The 19,442-nt window shown below is 48.6% G+C and overlaps 1 long non-coding RNA gene across 1 annotated transcript in view; it reads left to right on the top strand.

The window, feature by feature from the left end:
- LOC146870964 (uncharacterized) overlaps window positions 1–19,442 on the top strand; it is a 370,126-nt gene that overhangs the window by 99,600 nt on the left and 251,084 nt on the right. The gene's annotated exons all lie outside the window — the stretch shown is intronic.

Below are 19,442 nucleotides of genomic sequence, written 5' to 3' on the forward strand. Positions count from 1 at the left end.
GTACGGGTATAGGGTAGTGCAGTGGTGCTTGTGTAGTGTAGGATGCCGTGTTTTAGGGTTTAGGGTAGTGCGGTAGTGTTTGGGTAGTGTAGGGGGTTGTTCTGGGGGTAGTGTTTTAGTGTTTAGGGTAGTGCAATGTTGTTTGTGTAGTGTAGGGGGTCATGTTATAGGGTTTAGGGTAGTACAGTGGTGCTTGGGTAGTGCAGAAGGTCGTGCTAGGGGTAGTGTTTTAGGGTTTAGGGTAGTGCAGTGGTGTTGGGTAGTGTTGGAGGTACAGCTGGGGGTAATGTTTTAGGGTTTAGGGTTGTGCAGTGGTGTTTGTGTAGTATTAGGGTAATTCTGGGGGTAGTGTTTTAGGGTTTAGGGTAGTGCAGTGGTGTTTGGGTTGTGTAGGGTTAGTGCTGGGGGTAGAGTTTTAGCGTTTAGGGTAGTGGAGTGGTGTTTGGGTAGTATGGAGGGTCGTGCTGGGGATAGTGTTTTAGGGTTTAGTGTAGTGCAGTGGTGACTGGGTAGTGTAGGGGGTCGTGCTAGGGGTAGTGTTTTAGGGTTTAGTTTAGAGCAGTGGTGTTTGTGTAGTGTAGGGGTAGTGCTGGTGGTACTGTTTACAGGAAAAGGGCAGTGCAGGGGTGTTTGTGTACTGTAGGGGGTTGTGCTAGGGGTAATGTTTTAGGGTTTTGGGTAGTGCAGTGGTGTTTGTGTAGAGTAGGGAGTAATGCTGGGGTAGTATTTTAGGGTTTAGGGTAGTGCAGAGATGTGCAAGTAGTGTAGGGGGTTGTGTTGGGAAAGTGTTTAAGGGTTTAGGGTAGTGCAGTGGTGTTTGTGTAGTGTAGGGGGTTGTGCTGGTGATAGTGTTTTAGGGTTTAGGGTAGTTCAGTGGTGTTTGTGTAGTGTTGGGGGTAGTGGTTTAGGGTTTAGGGTAGTGCTGTGGTGTTTGTGTAGTGTAGGGGGTTGTGCTTGGAGTAGTCTTTTAAGGTTTAGGGTAGTACAGCGGTGTTTGTGTAGTGAAGGGGGTCGTGTTTTAGAGTTTAGGGTAGTGCAGTGGTGTTGGGGTAGTATAGGGGGGTAATGCTGGGGGTAGTGTCTTTGGGTTTAGGGTAGCGTAGTTTTATTTGGGTACTAAAGGGGGTCGTGCTGTGGGTAGTGTTTTAGTGTTTGGGGTAGTACAGTGGTGTTTGTGTAGTGTTGGGGTCGTGCTTGGAGTAGTGTTTACGGTTTAGGGCAGAGAAGAGGTGTTTGTGTAGAGTAGGAGGTACAGCTGGGGGTAATGTTTTAGGGTTTAGGGTAGTGCAGTGGGGTTTGTTTGGAGTAGGGGGTCGTGCTTGGGTAAGTGTTTTAGGGTTTAGTGTTGTGCAGTGGTGATTGGGTAGTGTAGGGTGTTGTGCTAGGGGTAGTGTTTTATGGTTTAGTTTAGTGCAGTGGTGTTTGTGTAGTGTAGGGGGTCATGCTGGGGGAAGTGTTTACGGGTATAGGGTAGTGCAGTGGTGCTTGTGTATTGTAGGGGGTCGTGTTTTAGGGTTTAGGGTACTGCAGTGGTGTTTGGGTATTGTAGGGGGTTGTTCTGGGGGTAGTGTTTTAGTGTTTAGGGTAGTGCAATGTTGTTTGTGTAGTGTAGGAGGACATGTAATAGGGTTTAGGGTAGTTCAGTGGTGCTTGAGTATTGCAGAAGGTCATGCTGGGGGTAGTGTTTTACGGTTTAGGGTAGTGCAGTGGTGTTTGGGTAGTGTAGGGGGTCATGCTGGGGGTAGTGTTTTATGGCTTGGGGTAGTGCAGTAGGGTAGTGAAGAGGTGTTTGTGCAGTGTAGGGGGTCATGCTGGGGGTAGTTTATTAGGGTTTAGGATAGTGCAGTTGTGTTTGGGTAGTGTAGGAGGTACTGCTAGGGGTGGTGTTTTAGGGTTTAGGGCAGTGCAGTGGTGTTTGGTTAGTGTAGGGTTAGTGCTGGGGGTAGAGTTTTAGGGTTTAGGTTATTGGAGGGGTGTTTGGGTAGTATGGGGGGTCGTGCTGGGGATAGTGTTTTAGGGTTTAGGGTAGTGCAGTGGTGTTTGTGTGGTGTAGGGGGTCGTGCTGGGGTTAGTGTTTTAGGGTTTAGGGTAGTGCAGTGGTGTTTGTGTACAGTAGAGGGTCTTGCAGGGGATTGTGTTTTAGGGTTTAGGGTAGTGCAGTGGTGTTTGACTAGTGAAGGGGGTCGCGCTGGGGGTAGTATTTTTGGGTTTAGGGAAGTGCATTGCAGTGGTGTTTGTGTACTGTAGGGGGTCCTGCTGGGAGTAGTGGTTTCTGGTTTAGGGTTGTACAGTGGTATTTGAGTAGGGTAGGGGGTCGTGCTAGGGGTAGAGTTTTCGGGTTTAGGGCACTACAGTGCATTGTGTTTGTTTAGTGAAGGGGTCATGCTGGGGGTATTGTTTTAGGGTTTGGGTAGTGCAGTGGTGTTTGTGTAGTATAGGTGGTTGTGTTGGGGTAGATTTAGGGTTTAGAGTAGTGCAGTGGTGTTTGTGTAGTATAGGGGGTCATGCTAGGGTTAGTTTTCAGGGTTTAGTGTAGTGCAGTTATGTTTGGGTAGTGTAGGGGTTTGTGCGGAGGTAGATTTAGGATTTAGGGTAGGGCAGTGGTGTTTGTGTAGTGTAATGGGTCATTCTGGGGGAAGTGTCTTAGTGTTTAGGGTTGCGCAGTTGTGTTCGGGTAGTAGAAGGTGTCGTGCTGTGGGTAGTATTTTAGGGTTTTGGGCAGTGCCGTGGTGTTTGTGTAGTGTAGGGGGTCATGCTGGGGGTAGATTTAAGGTTTCGGGTAGTGCAGTGGTGTTGGGATAGTGTAGGGGGTCATGCTCGGGGTAGTGTTTTAGGGTTTAGGGTAGTGCTGTGGTGTATGGGTAGTGTAGGGGGTACTGCTTGGGGTAGTGTTTTATGGTTTAAGGTAGTGCAGTGGTGTTTGTGCATTGTTGGGGGTCATGCTGGGGGTAGTTTTTTAAGGTTAGGGTAGTGCAGTGGTGTTGGGTAGTGTAGGGGTAATGCTGGGGGTAGTGTTTTAGGGTAGTACAGTGGTGTTTGTGTAGTATTGGGGGTAGTTCTGGGGGTAGTGTTTTAGGGTTTAGGGTAGTGCAGTTGTGTTTGGGTAGTGTAGGGGTCATGCTGGGGGTAGTGTTTTAGGGCTTAGGGTAGTGCAGTAGGGTTGTGAAGAGGTGTTTGTGCAGTGTAGGGGTCATGCTGGGGGTAGTTTATTAGGGTTTAGGATAGTGCAGTTGTGTTTGGGTAGTGTAGGGGGTACTGCTAGGGGTGGTGTTTTAGGGTTTAGGGGAGTGTTGTGGTGTTCGTGTAGAGTAGGGGGTCATGCTAGGGGTAGTATTTTAGGGTTCAGGGTAGTGCAGTGGTATTGGGTAGTGTTGGAGGTACAGCTGGAGGTAATGTTTTGGGTTTTAGGGTAGTGCAGTGCTGTTTGTGTAGTGTTGGGGGTATTTCTGGGGATAGTGTTTTAGGGTTTAGGGTAGTGCAGTGGTGTTTGGGTAGTGTAGGGTTAGTGCTGGGGTAGAGTTTTAGGGTTTAGGGTATTGGAGTGGTGTTTGGGTAGTATGGGGGTCGTGCTGGAGATAGTGTTTTAGGGTTTAGGGTAGTGCAGTGGTGTTTGTGTGGTGTAGGGGGTCATGCTGGGGTTAGTGTTTTAGGGTTTAGGGTAGTGCAGTGGTGTTTGTGTACTATAGAGGGTCTTGCAGGGGATAGTGTTTTAGGGTTTAGGGTAGTGCAGTGGTGTTTGACTAGTGAAGGGGGTCGCGCTGGGGGTAGTATTTTCGGGTTTAGGGAAGTGCATTGCAGTGGTGTTTGTGTACTGTCGGGGGTCCTGCTGCGAGTAGTGGTTTCTGGTTTAGGGTTGTACAGTGGTATTTGAGTAGGGTAGGGGGTCGTGCTGGGGGTAGAGTTTTCGGGTTTAGGGCACTAGAGTGCAGTGTGTTTGTTTAGTGAAGGGGTCATGCTGGGGGTAGTGTTTTAGGGTTTGGGTAGTGCAGTGGTGTTTGTGTAGTATAGGTGGTTGTGCTGGGGTAGATTTAGGGTTTAGAGTAGTGCAGGGGAGTTTGTGTAGTATAGGGGGTCATGCTAGGGTTAGTTTTCAGGGTTTAGTGTAGTGCAGTTATGTTTGGGTAGTGTAGGGGTTTGTGCGGAGGTAGATTTAGGATTTAGGGTAGGGCAGTGGTGTTTGTGTAGTGTAATGGGTCATGCTGGGGGTAGATTTAAGGTTTCGGGTAGTGCAGTGGTGTTAGGTTAGTGTAGGGGGTCCTGCTGGGGGTAGTGTTTTAGGGTTTAGGGTAGTGCAGTTGTGTTTGGATAGTGTTGGGGGTACTGCTGGGGGTAATGTTTTAAGGTTTATGGTAGCGCCATGGTGTTTGTGTTGTGTAGTGGGTCATGCTCGGGGTAGTGTTTTAGGGTTTAGGGTAGTGCTGTGGTGTATGGGTAGTGTAGGGGGTACTGCTGGGGGTAGTGTTTTATGGTTTAAGGTAGTGCAGTGGTGTTTGTGCATTGTTGGGGGTCATGCTGGGGGTAGTGTTTTACGGTTTTGGGTATTACAGTGGTGTTTGACTAGTGTAGGGGGTCTTGCAGGGGATAGTGTTTTAGAGTTTAGTTTATTGCAGTGGTATTTGGGTAGTGTAGGGGGTTGTGCTGGGGATAGTGTTTAAGGGTTTAGGGTAGTGCAGTTGTTTTTGGGTAGTGTAGGGGGTTGAGCTGCGGGTAGTGTTTTAGAGTTTAGGGTAGTGCAGTGGTGTTTGTGTAGTGTAGGGGGTCGTGCTTGGGGTAGTGGTTTAGGGTTTAGGGTAGTGTAGTGATGTTTGTGTAGTGTTGGGGTCAATGCTGTGGGTAGTGTTTTAGGGTTTAGGGTAGTGAAGTGATATTTTGGTAGTGTAGCGGGTCGTGCTGGGGGTAGTGTTTTAGTGTTTAGGGTAGTGCAGTGGTGTTTGTGTAGTGTAGGGGGTCTTGATGGGGGAAGTGTTTTAGGGTTTAGGGTAGTGCAAAGGTGTTTGGGTAGTGTAGCGGCAGTGCCTCGGGGTAGTGTTTTAGGGTTTAGGGTAGTGCTGTGGTGTTTGTATAGTGTAGGGGGTCATGCTGGGGGTAGTTTATTAGGGTTTAGGATAGTGCAGTTGTGTTTGGGTAGTGTAGGGGGTACTGCTAGGGGTGGTGTTTTAGAGTTTAGGGTAGTGTTGTGGTGTTTGTGTAGAGTAGGAGGTCATGCTAGGGGTAGTGTTTTAGGGTTCAGGGTAGTGCAGTGGTATTGGGTAGTGTTGGAGGTACAGTTGGAGGTAATGTTTCGGGGTTTAGGGTAGTGCAGTGCTGTTTGTGTAGTGTTGGGGGTATTTCTGGGGATAGTGTTTTAGGGTTTAGGGTAGTGCAGTGGTGTTTGGGTAGTGTAGGGTTAGTGCTGGGGGTAGAGTTTTAGGGTTTAGGGTATTGGAATGGTGTTTGTGTGGTGTAGGGGGTCGTGCTGGGGTTAGTGTTTTAGGGTTTAGGGTAGTGCAGTGGTGTTTGTGTACTGTAGAGAGTCTTGCAGGGGATAGTGTTTTAGGGTTTAGGGTAGTGCAGTGGTGTTTGACTAGTGAAGGGGGTCGCGCTGTGGGTAGTATTTTCGGGTTTAGGGAAGTGCATTGCAGTGGTGTTTGTGTACTGTAGGGGGTCCTGCTGGGAGTAGTGGTTTCTGGTTTAGGGTTGTACAGTGGTATTTGAGTAGGGTAGGGGGTCGTGCTGGGGATAGAGTTTTCGAGTTTAGGACACTACAGTGCAGTGTGTTTGTTTAGTGAAGGGGTCATGCTGGGGGTAGTGTTTTAGGGTTTGGGTAGTGCAGTGGTGTTTGTGTAGTATAGGTGGTTGTGCTGGGGTAGATTTAGGGTTTAGAGTAGTGCAGTGGAGTTTGTGTAGTATAGGAGGTCATGCTAGAGTTAGTTTTCAGGGTTTAGTGTAGTGCAGTTATGTTTGGGTAGCGTAGGGGTTTGTGCGGGGGTAGATTTAGGATTTAGGGTAGGGCAGTGGTGTTTGTGTAGTGTAATGGGTCATGCTGGGGGAAGTGTCTTAGTGTTTAGGGTTGCGCAGTTGTGTTCGGGTAGTATAAGGTGTCGTGCTGGGGATAGTATTTTAGGGTTTTGGGCAGTGCCGTGGTGTTTTTGTAGTGTAGGGGGCATGCTGGGGGTAGATTTAAGGTTTCGGGTAGTGCAGTGGTGTTAGGATAGTGTAGGGGGTCATGCTGGGGGTAGTGTTTTAGGGTTTAGGGTAGTGCAGTTGTGTTTGGATAGTGTTGGGGGTACTGCTGGGGGTAATGTTTTAAGATTTATGGTAGCGCCATGGTGTTTGTGTTGTGTAGTGGGTCATGCTCGGGGTAGTGTTTTAGGGTTTAGGGTAGTGCTGTGGTGTATGGGTAGTGTAGGGGGTACTGCTGGGGGTAGTGTTTTATGGTTTAAGGTAGTGCAGTGGTGTTTGTGCATTGTTGGGGGTCATGCTGGGGGTAGTGTTTTACGGTTTTGGGTATTACAGTGGTGTTTGACTAGTGTAGGGGTCTTGCAGGGGATAGTGTTTTAGAGTTTAGTTTATTGCAGTGGTATTTGGGTAGTGTAGGGGGTTGTGCTGGGGATAGTGTTTAAGGGTTTAGGGTAGTGCAGTTGTGTTTGGGTAGTGTAGGGGGTTGTGCTGGGGGTAGTGTTTTAGGGTTTAGGGTAGTGCAGTGGTGTTTGTGTAGTGTAGGGGGTCGTGCTTGGGGTAGTGGTTTAGGGTTTAGGGTAGTGTAGTGATGTTTGTGTAGTGTTGGGGTCCATGCTGGGGGTAGTGTTTTAGGGTTTAGGGTAGTGAAGTGATATTTTGGTAGTGTAGGGGGTCGTGCTGGGGGTAGTGTTTTAGTGTTTAGGGCAGTGGTGTTTGTGTAGTGTAGGGGGTCTTGATGGGGGTAGTGTTTTAGGGTTTAGGGTAGTGCAATGGTGTTTGGGTAGTGTAGCGGCAGTGCCTCGGGATAGTGTTTTAGGGTTTAGGGTAGTGCAGTGGTGTTTGTATAGTGTTGGGGTTCATGCTGGGGGTAGTGTTTAGGGTTTAGTGTAGTGCAGTTATGTTTGAGTAGTGTAGGGGTTTGTGCGGGGGTAGATTTAGGATTTAGGGTAGGGCAGTGATGTTTGTGTAGTGTAATGGGTCATGCTGGGGGAAGTCTCTTAGTGTTTAGGGTTGCACGTTGTGTTCAGGTAGTATAAGGTGTCGTGCTGTGGGTAGTATTTTAGGGTTTTGGGCAGTGCCGTGGTGTTTGTGTAGTGTAGGCGGTCATGCTGGGGGTAGATTTAAGGTTTCGGGTAGTGCAGTGGTGTTAGGATAGTGTAGGGGGTCATGCTGGGGGTAGTGTTTTAGGGTTTAGGGTAGTGCAGTTGTGTTTGGATAGTGTTGGGGGTACTGCTGGGGGTAGTGTTTTAAGGTTTATGGTAGCGCCATGGTGTTTGTGTTGTGTATGGGGTCATGCTCGGGGTAGTGTTTTAGGGTTTAGGGTGGTGCTGTGGTGTATTGGTAGTGTAGGGGGATCTGCTGGGGGTAGTGTTTTATGGTTTAAGTTAGTGCAGTGGTGTTTGTGCATTGTTGGGGGTCATGCTGGGGGTAGTGTTTTACGGTTTTGGGTATTACAGTGGTGTTTGACTAGTGTAGGGAGTCTTGCAGGGGATAGTGTTTTAGAGTTTAGTTTATTGCAGTGGTATTTGGGTAGTGTAGGGGGTTGTGCTGGGGGTAGTGTTTTAGGGTTTAGGGTAGTACAGTGGTGTTTGTGTAGTGTTGGGGGTCGTGCTTGGGGTAGTGGTTTAGGGTTTAGGGTACTGTAGTGATGTTTGTGTAGTGTTGGGGTTCATGCTGGGGGTAGTGTTTTAGGTTTAGGGTAGTGAAGTGGTATTTTGGTAGTGTAGGGGGTCGTGCTGAGGGTAGTGTTTTAGTGTTTAGGGTAGTGCAGTGTTGTTTGTGTAGTGGGTCTTGATGGGGGTAGTGTTTTAGGGTTTAGGGTAGTGCAATGGTGTTTGGGTAGTGTAGTGGCAGTGCCTCGGGGTAGTGTTTTAGGGTTTAGGGTAGTGCAGGGTGTTTGTATAGTGTTGGGGTTCATGCTGGGGGTAGTGTGTTAGGGTTTAGGGTAGTGCAGTGGTGTTTGTGTAGTGTAGGGGGTCTTGCTGGGGGTAGTGTTTTAGGGTTTAGGATAGTGCAATGGTGTTTGGGTACTGTAGGGGTACTGCCTGGGGGTAGTGTTTTAGTGTTTATGGTAGTGCAGTGGTGTTTGTGTAGTGTAAGGGGTTGTGCTGGGGGTAGTGTTTTAGGGTTTAGGGTAGTGCAGTGGTGTTTGTGTAGTGTAGGGGTTCATGCTGGGGTAGTGTTTTAGGGTGTAGGATAGTGCAGTGGTGTTTGGGTAGTGTAGGGGGTCATTCTGGGGGTAGTGTTTTAGGGTTTAGGGAAGTGCTGCTGAGAGTAGTGGTTTCTGGTTTAGGGTTGTTCAGTGGTATTTGAGTAGGGTAGGGGGTCGTGCTGGGGGTAGAGTTTTCGGGTTTAGGGCACTACAGTGCAGTGTGTTTGTTTAGTGAAGGGGTCATGCTGGGGGTAGTGTTTTAGGGTTTAGGGTAGTGCAGTGGTGCTTGTGTAGTGTAGGTGGTTGTGCTGGGGTAGATTTAGGGTTTAGAGTAGTGCAGTGGAGTTTGTGTAGTATAGGGAGTCATCCTGGTGGTAGTGTTTTAGGGTATAGGGTTTAGGGTAGTGCAGTTATGTTTGGGTAGTGTAGGGGGTTGTGCTGGGGGTAGTGTTTTAGGATTTAGTGTAGTGCAGTGGTACTTGTGTAGTGTAGGGGGTAGTGCTGGGATAGTGTTTTAGGGTTTAGGGTAGTGCAGTGGTGTTTGTGTAGTATAGGGGTTCGCGCTGGGGTAGTGTTTTAGGGTTTAGGGTAGTGCAGTGGTATTTTGGTATTGTTGGGGGTTGTGCTGGGGGTAGTGTTTTAGGGTATAGAGTAGTGCAGTGGTGTTTGTGTAGTGTAAGGGGTCTTGCTGGGGGTAGTGTTTTGGGGTTTAGGGTAGTGCAATGGTGTTTGGGTAGTGTAGCGGCAGTACCTCTGGCTAGTGTTTTAGGGTTTAGGGTAGTGCAGTGTTTGTTTAGTGTCAGGGTTCGTGCTGGGGTAGTGTTCTAGGGTGTAGGATAGTGCAGTGGTGTTTGGGTAGTGTAGTGGGTCATGCGGGGGGTAGTGTTTTAGGGTTTAGGATAGTGCAGTGGTGTTTGTGTGCTGTAGGGGGTCCTGCTGGGAGTAGTGTTTTCTGGTTTAGGGTTGTACAGCGATCTTTGAGTAGGGTAGGTGGTCGTGCTGGGGGTAGAGTTTTCGGGTTTGGGGCAGTGCAGTGTGTTTGTTTAGTGAAGGGGTCATGCTGGGGGTAGTGTTTTAGGGTTTAGGGTAGTGCAGTGGTGTTTGTGTAGTGTAGGGGGTTGTGCTGGGGTAGATTTATGGTTTAGAGAAGTGCAGTGGTGTTTGTGTAGTACAGGGAGTCGTCCTGGTGGTAGTCTTTTAGGGTTTAGGGTAGTGCAGTTATGTTAGGGTAGTGTAGGGGGTCGTGCTGGGGGTAGTGTTTTAGGGTTTAGTGTAGTGCAGTGGTGCTTGTGTAGTATAGGGGGCGTGCTGGGGGTAGTGTTTTAGGGTTTAGGGTATTGCAGTGGTGTTTGACTAGTGTAGGGTGTCTTGCAGGGGATAGTGTTTAGAGTTTAGGTTAGTGCAGTGGTATTTGGGTATTGTAGGGGGTCGTGCTGGGGGTAGTGTTTAAGGGTTTAGGGTAGTGCAGTTGTGTTTGTGTAGTGTAGGAGGTCGTGTTGGGGTACTGTTTTAGGGTTTAGGGTAGTGCAGTGGTGTTTGTGTAGTGTAGGGGGTAGTGTTTTAGGGTTTAGGGTAGTGCAGTGGTGTTTGTGTAGTGTAGGGGGTTGTGCTGGTGATAGTGTTTTAGGGTTTATGGTAGTGCAGTGGTGTTTGTGTAGTGTTGGGGGTAGTGGTTTAGGGTTTAGGGTAGTGCTGTGGTGTTTGTGTAGTGTAGGGGGTTGTGCTTGGAGTAGTCTTTTAGGGTTTAGGGTAGTACAGCAGTGTTTGTGTAGTGAAGGGGGTCGTGTTTTAGAGTTTAGGGTAGTGCAGTGGTGTTCGGGTAGTATAGGGGGGTCATTCTGGGGGTAGTGTTTTTGGGTTTAGGGTAGTGTAGTTGTGTTTGGGTACTAAAGGGGTCGTGCTGGGGGTAGTGTTTTAGTGTTTGGGGTAGTACAGTGGTGTTTGTGTAGTGTTGGGGGTCGTGCTTGGAGTAGTGTTTAGGGTTTAGGGTAGAGAGGAGGTATTTGTGTAGAGTAGGGGGGTCATGCTAGGGGTAGTGTTTTAGGGTTTAGGGTAGTGCAGTTGTGTTGGGTAGTGTAGGAGGTACAACTGGGGGTAAAGTTTTAGGGTTTAGGGTAGTGGAGTGGTGTTTGGGTAGTATGGGGGGTCGTGCTGGTGATAGTGTTTTAGGGTTTAGGGTAGTGCAGTGGGATTTGTTTGGAGTAGGGGGTCGTGCTTGGGTAAGTGTTTTAGGGTTTAGTGTAGTACAGTGGTGATTGGGTAGTGTAGGGTGTCGTGCCTGGGGTTAGTGTTTTAGGGAGTATTGTAGTGCAGTGTAGGGGGTCTTGCTGGGGGTAGTGTTTTAGGGTTTAGGATAGTGCAATGGTGTTTGGGTAGTGTAGGGGTACTGCCTGGGGGTAGTGTTTTAGTGTTTATGGTAGTGCAGTGGTGTTTGTGTAGTGTAAGGGGTTGTGCTGGGGGTAGTGTTTTAGGGTTTAGGGTAGTGCAGTGGTGTTTGTGTAGTGTAATGGGTCATTCTGGGGGAAGTGTCTTAGTGTTTAGGGTTGCGCAGTTGTGTTCGGGTAGTAGAAGGTGTCGTGCTGTGGGTAGTATTTTAGGGTTTTGGGCAGTGCCGTGGTGTTTGTGTAGTGTAGGGGGTCATGCTGGGGGTAGATTTAAGGTTTCGGGTAGTGCAGTGGTGTTGGGATAGTGTAGGGGGTCATGCTCGGGGTAGTGTTTTAGGGTTTAGGGTAGTGCTGTGGTGTATGGGTAGTGTAGGGGGTACTGCTTGGGGTAGTGTTTTATGGTTTAAGGTAGTGCAGTGGTGTTTGTGCATTGTTGGGGGTCATGCTGGGGGTAGTTTTTTAAGGTTAGGGTAGTGCAGTGGTGTTGGGTAGTGTAGGGGTAATGCTGGGGGTAGTGTTTTAGGGTAGTACAGTGGTGTTTGTGTAGTATTGGGGGTAGTTCTGGGGGTAGTGTTTTAGGGTTTAGGGTAGTGCAGTGGTGTTTGGGTAGTGTAGGGGTCATGCTGGGGGTAGTGTTTTAGGGCTTAGGGTAGTGCAGTAGGGTTGTGAAGAGGTGTTTGTGCAGTGTAGGGGTCATGCTGGGGGTAGTTTATTAGGGTTTAGGATAGTGCAGTTGTGTTTGGGTAGTGTAGGGGGTACTGCTAGGGGTGGTGTTTTAGGGTTTAGGGGAGTGTTGTGGTGTTCGTGTAGAGTAGGGGGTCATGCTAGGGGTAGTATTTTAGGGTTCAGGGTAGTGCAGTGGTATTGGGTAGTGTTGGAGGTACAGCTGGAGGTAATGTTTTGGGTTTTAGGGTAGTGCAGTGCTGTTTGTGTAGTGTTGGGGGTATTTCTGGGGATAGTGTTTTAGGGTTTAGGGTAGTGCAGTGGTGTTTGGGTAGTGTAGGGTTAGTGCTGGGGTAGAGTTTTAGGGTTTAGGGTATTGGAGTGGTGTTTGGGTAGTATGGGGGTCGTGCTGGAGATAGTGTTTTAGGGTTTAGGGTAGTGCAGTGGTGTTTGTGTGGTGTAGGGGGTCATGCTGGGGTTAGTGTTTTAGGGTTTAGGGTAGTGCAGTGGTGTTTGTGTACTATAGAGGGTCTTGCAGGGGATAGTGTTTTAGGGTTTAGGGTAGTGCAGTGGTGTTTGACTAGTGAAGGGGGTCGCGCTGGGGGTAGTATTTTCGGGTTTAGGGAAGTGCATTGCAGTGGTGTTTGTGTACTGTCGGGGGTCCTGCTGCGAGTAGTGGTTTCTGGTTTAGGGTTGTACAGTGGTATTTGAGTAGGGTAGGGGGTCGTGCTGGGGGTAGAGTTTTCGGGTTTAGGGCACTAGAGTGCAGTGTGTTTGTTTAGTGAAGGGGTCATGCTGGGGGTAGTGTTTTAGGGTTTGGGTAGTGCAGTGGTGTTTGTGTAGTATAGGTGGTTGTGCTGGGGTAGATTTAGGGTTTAGAGTAGTGCAGGGGAGTTTGTGTAGTATAGGGGGTCATGCTAGGGTTAGTTTTCAGGGTTTAGTGTAGTGCAGTTATGTTTGGGTAGTGTAGGGGTTTGTGCGGAGGTAGATTTAGGATTTAGGGTAGGGCAGTGGTGTTTGTGTAGTGTAATGGGTCATGCTGGGGGTAGATTTAAGGTTTCGGGTAGTGCAGTGGTGTTAGGTTAGTGTAGGGGGTCCTGCTGGGGGTAGTGTTTTAGGGTTTAGGGTAGTGCAGTTGTGTTTGGATAGTGTTGGGGGTACTGCTGGGGGTAATGTTTTAAGGTTTATGGTAGCGCCATGGTGTTTGTGTTGTGTAGTGGGTCATGCTCGGGGTAGTGTTTTAGGGTTTAGGGTAGTGCTGTGGTGTATGGGTAGTGTAGGGGGTACTGCTGGGGGTAGTGTTTTATGGTTTAAGGTAGTGCAGTGGTGTTTGTGCATTGTTGGGGGTCATGCTGGGGGTAGTGTTTTACGGTTTTGGGTATTACAGTGGTGTTTGACTAGTGTAGGGGGTCTTGCAGGGGATAGTGTTTTAGAGTTTAGTTTATTGCAGTGGTATTTGGGTAGTGTAGGGGGTTGTGCTGGGGATAGTGTTTAAGGGTTTAGGGTAGTGCAGTTGTTTTTGGGTAGTGTAGGGGGTTGAGCTGCGGGTAGTGTTTTAGAGTTTAGGGTAGTGCAGTGGTGTTTGTGTAGTGTAGGGGGTCGTGCTTGGGGTAGTGGTTTAGGGTTTAGGGTAGTGTAGTGATGTTTGTGTAGTGTTGGGGTCAATGCTGTGGGTAGTGTTTTAGGGTTTAGGGTAGTGAAGTGATATTTTGGTAGTGTAGCGGGTCGTGCTGGGGGTAGTGTTTTAGTGTTTAGGGTAGTGCAGTGGTGTTTGTGTAGTGTAGGGGGTCTTGATGGGGGAAGTGTTTTAGGGTTTAGGGTAGTGCAAAGGTGTTTGGGTAGTGTAGCGGCAGTGCCTCGGGGTAGTGTTTTAGGGTTTAGGGTAGTGCTGTGGTGTTTGTATAGTGTAGGGGGTCATGCTGGGGGTAGTTTATTAGGGTTTAGGATAGTGCAGTTGTGTTTGGGTAGTGTAGGGGGTACTGCTAGGGGTGGTGTTTTAGAGTTTAGGGTAGTGTTGTGGTGTTTGTGTAGAGTAGGAGGTCATGCTAGGGGTAGTGTTTTAGGGTTCAGGGTAGTGCAGTGGTATTGGGTAGTGTTGGAGGTACAGTTGGAGGTAATGTTTCGGGGTTTAGGGTAGTGCAGTGCTGTTTGTGTAGTGTTGGGGGTATTTCTGGGGATAGTGTTTTAGGGTTTAGGGTAGTGCAGTGGTGTTTGGGTAGTGTAGGGTTAGTGCTGGGGGTAGAGTTTTAGGGTTTAGGGTATTGGAATGGTGTTTGTGTGGTGTAGGGGGTCGTGCTGGGGTTAGTGTTTTAGGGTTTAGGGTAGTGCAGTGGTGTTTGTGTACTGTAGAGAGTCTTGCAGGGGATAGTGTTTTAGGGTTTAGGGTAGTGCAGTGGTGTTTGACTAGTGAAGGGGGTCGCGCTGTGGGTAGTATTTTCGGGTTTAGGGAAGTGCATTGCAGTGGTGTTTGTGTACTGTAGGGGGTCCTGCTGGGAGTAGTGGTTTCTGGTTTAGGGTTGTACAGTGGTATTTGAGTAGGGTAGGGGGTCGTGCTGGGGATAGAGTTTTCGAGTTTAGGACACTACAGTGCAGTGTGTTTGTTTAGTGAAGGGGTCATGCTGGGGGTAGTGTTTTAGGGTTTGGGTAGTGCAGTGGTGTTTGTGTAGTATAGGTGGTTGTGCTGGGGTAGATTTAGGGTTTAGAGTAGTGCAGTGGAGTTTGTGTAGTATAGGAGGTCATGCTAGAGTTAGTTTTCAGGGTTTAGTGTAGTGCAGTTATGTTTGGGTAGCGTAGGGGTTTGTGCGGGGGTAGATTTAGGATTTAGGGTAGGGCAGTGGTGTTTGTGTAGTGTAATGGGTCATGCTGGGGGAAGTGTCTTAGTGTTTAGGGTTGCGCAGTTGTGTTCGGGTAGTATAAGGTGTCGTGCTGGGGATAGTATTTTAGGGTTTTGGGCAGTGCCGTGGTGTTTTTGTAGTGTAGGGGGCATGCTGGGGGTAGATTTAAGGTTTCGGGTAGTGCAGTGGTGTTAGGATAGTGTAGGGGGTCATGCTGGGGGTAGTGTTTTAGGGTTTAGGGTAGTGCAGTTGTGTTTGGATAGTGTTGGGGGTACTGCTGGGGGTAATGTTTTAAGATTTATGGTAGCGCCATGGTGTTTGTGTTGTGTAGTGGGTCATGCTCGGGGTAGTGTTTTAGGGTTTAGGGTAGTGCTGTGGTGTATGGGTAGTGTAGGGGGTACTGCTGGGGGTAGTGTTTTATGGTTTAAGGTAGTGCAGTGGTGTTTGTGCATTGTTGGGGGTCATGCTGGGGGTAGTGTTTTACGGTTTTGGGTATTACAGTGGTGTTTGACTAGTGTAGGGGTCTTGCAGGGGATAGTGTTTTAGAGTTTAGTTTATTGCAGTGGTATTTGGGTAGTGTAGGGGGTTGTGCTGGGGATAGTGTTTAAGGGTTTAGGGTAGTGCAGTTGTGTTTGGGTAGTGTAGGGGGTTGTGCTGGGGGTAGTGTTTTAGGGTTTAGGGTAGTGCAGTGGTGTTTGTGTAGTGTAGGGGGTCGTGCTTGGGGTAGTGGTTTAGGGTTTAGGGTAGTGTAGTGATGTTTGTGTAGTGTTGGGGTCCATGCTGGGGGTAGTGTTTTAGGGTTTAGGGTAGTGAAGTGATATTTTGGTAGTGTAGGGGGTCGTGCTGGGGGTAGTGTTTTAGTGTTTAGGGCAGTGGTGTTTGTGTAGTGTAGGGGGTCTTGATGGGGGTAGTGTTTTAGGGTTTAGGGTAGTGCAATGGTGTTTGGGTAGTGTAGCGGCAGTGCCTCGGGATAGTGTTTTAGGGTTTAGGGTAGTGCAGTGGTGTTTGTATAGTGTTGGGGTTCATGCTGGGGGTAGTGTTTAGGGTTTAGTGTAGTGCAGTTATGTTTGAGTAGTGTAGGGGTTTGTGCGGGGGTAGATTTAGGATTTAGGGTAGGGCAGTGATGTTTGTGTAGTGTAATGGGTCATGCTGGGGGAAGTCTCTTAGTGTTTAGGGTTGCACGTTGTGTTCAGGTAGTATAAGGTGTCGTGCTGTGGGTAGTATTTTAGGGTTTTGGGCAGTGCCGTGGTGTTTGTGTAGTGTAGGCGGTCATGCTGGGGGTAGATTTAAGGTTTCGGGTAGTGCAGTGGTGTTAGGATAGTGTAGGGGGTCATGCTGGGGGTAGTGTTTTAGGGTTTAGGGTAGTGCAGTTGTGTTTGGATAGTGTTGGGGGTACTGCTGGGGGTAGTGTTTTAAGGTTTATGGTAGCGCCATGGTGTTTGTGTTGTGTATGGGGTCATGCTCGGGGTAGTGTTTTAGGGTTTAGGGTGGTGCTGTGGTGTATTGGTAGTGTAGGGGGATCTGCTGGGGGTAGTGTTTTATGGTTTAAGTTAGTGCAGTGGTGTTTGTGCATTGTTGGGGGTCATGCTGGGGGTAGTGTTTTACGGTTTTGGGTATTACAGTGGTGTTTGACTAGTGTAGGGAGTCTTGCAGGGGATAGTGTTTTAGAGTTTAGTTTATTGCAGTGGTATTTGGGTAGTGTAGGGGGTTGTGCTGGGGGTAGTGTTTTAGGGTTTAGGGTAGTACAGTGGTGTTTGTGTAGTGTTGGGGGTCGTGCTTGGGGTAGTGGTTTAGGGTTTAGGGTACTGTAGTGATGTTTGTGTAGTGTTGGGGTTCATGCTGGGGGTAGTGTTTTAGGTTTAGGGTAGTGAAGTGGTATTTTGGTAGTGTAGGGGGTCGTGCTGAGGGTAGTGTTTTAGTGTTTAGGGTAGTGCAGTGTTGTTTGTGTAGTGGGTCTTGATGGGGGTAGTGTTTTAGGGTTTAGGGTAGTGCAATGGTGTTTGGGTAGTGTAGTGGCAGTGCCTCGGGGTAGTGTTTTAGGGTTTAGGGTAGTGCAGGGTGTTTGTATAGTGTTGGGGTTCATGCTGGGGGTAGTGTGTTAGGGTTTAGGGTAGTGCAGTGGTGTTTGTGTAGTGTAGGGGGTCTTGCTGGGGGTAGTGTTTTAGGGTTTAGGATAGTGCAATGGTGTTTGGGTACTGTAGGGGTACTGCCTGGGGGTAGTGTTTTAGTGTTTATGGTAGTGCAGTGGTGTTTGTGTAGTGTAAGGGGTTGTGCTGGGGGTAGTGTTTTAGGGTTTAGGGTAGTGCAGTGGTGTTTGTGTAGTGTAGGGGTTCATGCTGGGGTAGTGTTTTAGGGTGTAGGATAGTGCAGTGGTGTTTGGGTAGTGTAGGGGGTCATTCTGGGGGTAGTGTTTTAGGGTTTAGGGAAGTGCTGCTGAGAGTAGTGGTTTCTGGTTTAGGGTTGTTCAGTGGTATTTGAGTAGGGTAGGGGGTCGTGCTGGGGGTAGAGTTTTCGGGTTTAGGGCACTACAGTGCAGTGTGTTTGTTTAGTGAAGGGGTCATGCTGGGGGTAGTGTTTTAGGGTTTAGGGTAGTGCAGTGGTGCTTGTGTAGTGTAGGTGGTTGTGCTGGGGTAGATTTAGGGTTTAGAGTAGTGCAGTGGAGTTTGTGTAGTATAGGGAGTCATCCTGGTGGTAGTGTTTTAGGGTATAGGGTTTAGGGTAGTGCAGTTATGTTTGGGTAGTGTAGGGGGTTGTGCTGGGGGTAGTGTTTTAGGATTTAGTGTAGTGCAGTGGTACTTGTGTAGTGTAGGGGGTAGTGCTGGGATAGTGTTTTAGGGTTTAGGGTAGTGCAGTGGTGTTTGTGTAGTATAGGGGTTCGCGCTGGGGTAGTGTTTTAGGGTTTAGGGTAGTGCAGTGGTATTTTGGTATTGTTGGGGGTTGTGCTGGGGGTAGTGTTTTAGGGTATAGAGTAGTGCAGTGGTGTTTGTGTAGTGTAAGGGGTCTTGCTGGGGGTAGTGTTTTGGGGTTTAGGGTAGTGCAATGGTGTTTGGGTAGTGTAGCGGCAGTACCTCTGGCTAGTGTTTTAGGGTTTAGGGTAGTGCAGTGTTTGTTTAGTGTCAGGGTTCGTGCTGGGGTAGTGTTCTAGGGTGTAAGATAGTGCAGTGGTGTTTGGGTAGTGTAGTGGGTCATGCGGGGGGTAGTGTTTTAGGGTTTAGGATAGTGCAGTGGTGTTTGTGTGCTGTAGGGGGTCCTGCTGGGAGTAGTGTTTTCTGGTTTAGGGTTGTACAGCGATCTTTGAGTAGGGTAGGTGGTCGTGCTGGGGGTAGAGTTTTCGGGTTTGGGGCAGTGCAGTGTGTTTGTTTAGTGAAGGGGTCATGCTGGGGGTAGTGTTTTAGGGTTTAGGGTAGTGCAGTGGTGTTTGTGTAGTGTAGGGGGTTGTGCTGGGGTAGATTTATGGTTTAGAGAAGTGCAGTGGTGTTTGTGTAGTACAGGGAGTCGTCCTGGTGGTAGTCTTTTAGGGTTTAGGGTAGTGCAGTTATGTTAGGGTAGTGTAGGGGGTCGTGCTGGGGGTAGTGTTTTAGGGTTTAGTGTAGTGCAGTGGTGCTTGTGTAGTATAGGGGGCGTGCTGGGGGTAGTGTTTTAGGGTTTAGGGTATTGCAGTGGTGTTTGACTAGTGTAGGGTGTCTTGCAGGGGATAGTGTTTAGAGTTTAGGTTAGTGCAGTGGTATTTGGGTATTGTAGGGGGTCGTGCTGGGGGTAGTGTTTAAGGGTTTAGGGTAGTGCAGTTGTGTTTGTGTAGTGTAGGAGGTCGTGTTGGGGTACTGTTTTAGGGTTTAGGGTAGTGCAGTGGTGTTTGTGTAGTGTAGGGGGTAGTGTTTTAGGGTTTAGGGTAGTGCAGTGGTGTTTGTGTAGTGTAGGGGGTTGTGCTGGTGATAGTGTTTTAGGGTTTATGGTAGTGCAGTGGTGTTTGTGTAGTGTTGGGGGTAGTGGTTTAGGGTTTAGGGTAGTGCTGTGGTGTTTGTGTAGTGTAGGGGGTTGTGCTTGGAGTAGTCTTTTAGGGTTTAGGGTAGTACAGCAGTGTTTGTGTAGTGAAGGGGGTCGTGTTTTAGAGTTTAGGGTAGTGCAGTGGTGTTCGGGTAGTATAGGGGGGTCATTCTGGGGGTAGTGTTTTTGGGTTTAGGGTAGTGTAGTTGTGTTTGGGTACTAAAGGGGTCGTGCTGGGGGTAGTGTTTTAGTGTTTGGGGTAGTACAGTGGTGTTTGTGTAGTGTTGGGGGTCGTGCTTGGAGTAGTGTTTAGGGTTTAGGGTAGAGAGGAGGTATTTGTGTAGAGTAGGGGGGTCATGCTAGGGGTAGTGTTTTAGGGTTTAGGGTAGTGCAGTTGTGTTGGGTAGTGTAGGAGGTACAACTGGGGGTAAAGTTTTAGGGTTTAGGGTAGTGGAGTGGTGTTTGGGTAGTATGGGGGGTCGTGCTGGTGATAGTGTTTTAGGGTTTAGGGTAGTGCAGTGGGATTTGTTTGGAGTAGGGGGTCGTGCTTGGGTAAGTGTTTTAGGGTTTAGTGTAGTACAGTGGTGATTGGGTAGTGTAGGGTGTCGTGCCTGGGGTTAGTGTTTTAGGGAGTATTGTAGTGCAGTGTAGGGGGTCTTGCTGGGGGTAGTGTTTTAGGGTTTAGGATAGTGCAATGGTGTTTGGGTAGTGTAGGGGTACTGCCTGGGGGTAGTGTTTTAGTGTTTATGGTAGTGCAGTGGTGTTTGTGTAGTGTAAGGGGTTGTGCTGGGGGTAGTGTTTTAGGGTTTAGGGTAGTGCAGTGGTGTTTGTGTAGTGTAGGGGTTCATGCTGGGGTAGTGTTTTAGGGTGTAGGATAGTGCAGTGGTGTTTGGGTAGTGTAGGGGGTCATTCTGGGGGTAGTGTTTTAGGGTTTAGGGAAGTGCTGCTGAGAGTAGTGGTTTCTGGTTTAGGGTTGTACAGTGGTATTTGAGTAGGGTAGGGGGTCGTGCTGGGGGTAGAGTTTTCGGGTTTAGGGCACTACAGTGCAGTGTGTTTGTTTAGTGAAGGGGTCATGCTGGGGGTAGTGTTTTAGGGTTTAGGGTAGTGCAGTGGTGCTTGTGTAGTGTAGGTGGTTGTGCTGGGGTAGATTTAGGGTTTAGAGTAGTGCAGTGGAGTTTGTGTAGTATAGGGAGTCATCCTTGTGGTAGTGTTTTAGGGTATAGGGTTTAGGGTAGTGCAGTTATGTTTGGGTAGTGTAGGGGGTCG

This window comes from Triturus cristatus, chromosome 1_1 (genome assembly GCF_964204655.1).
Source record: "Triturus cristatus chromosome 1_1, aTriCri1.1, whole genome shotgun sequence".
In the NCBI taxonomy this organism is placed as follows: domain Eukaryota; kingdom Metazoa; phylum Chordata; class Amphibia; order Caudata; family Salamandridae; genus Triturus; species Triturus cristatus.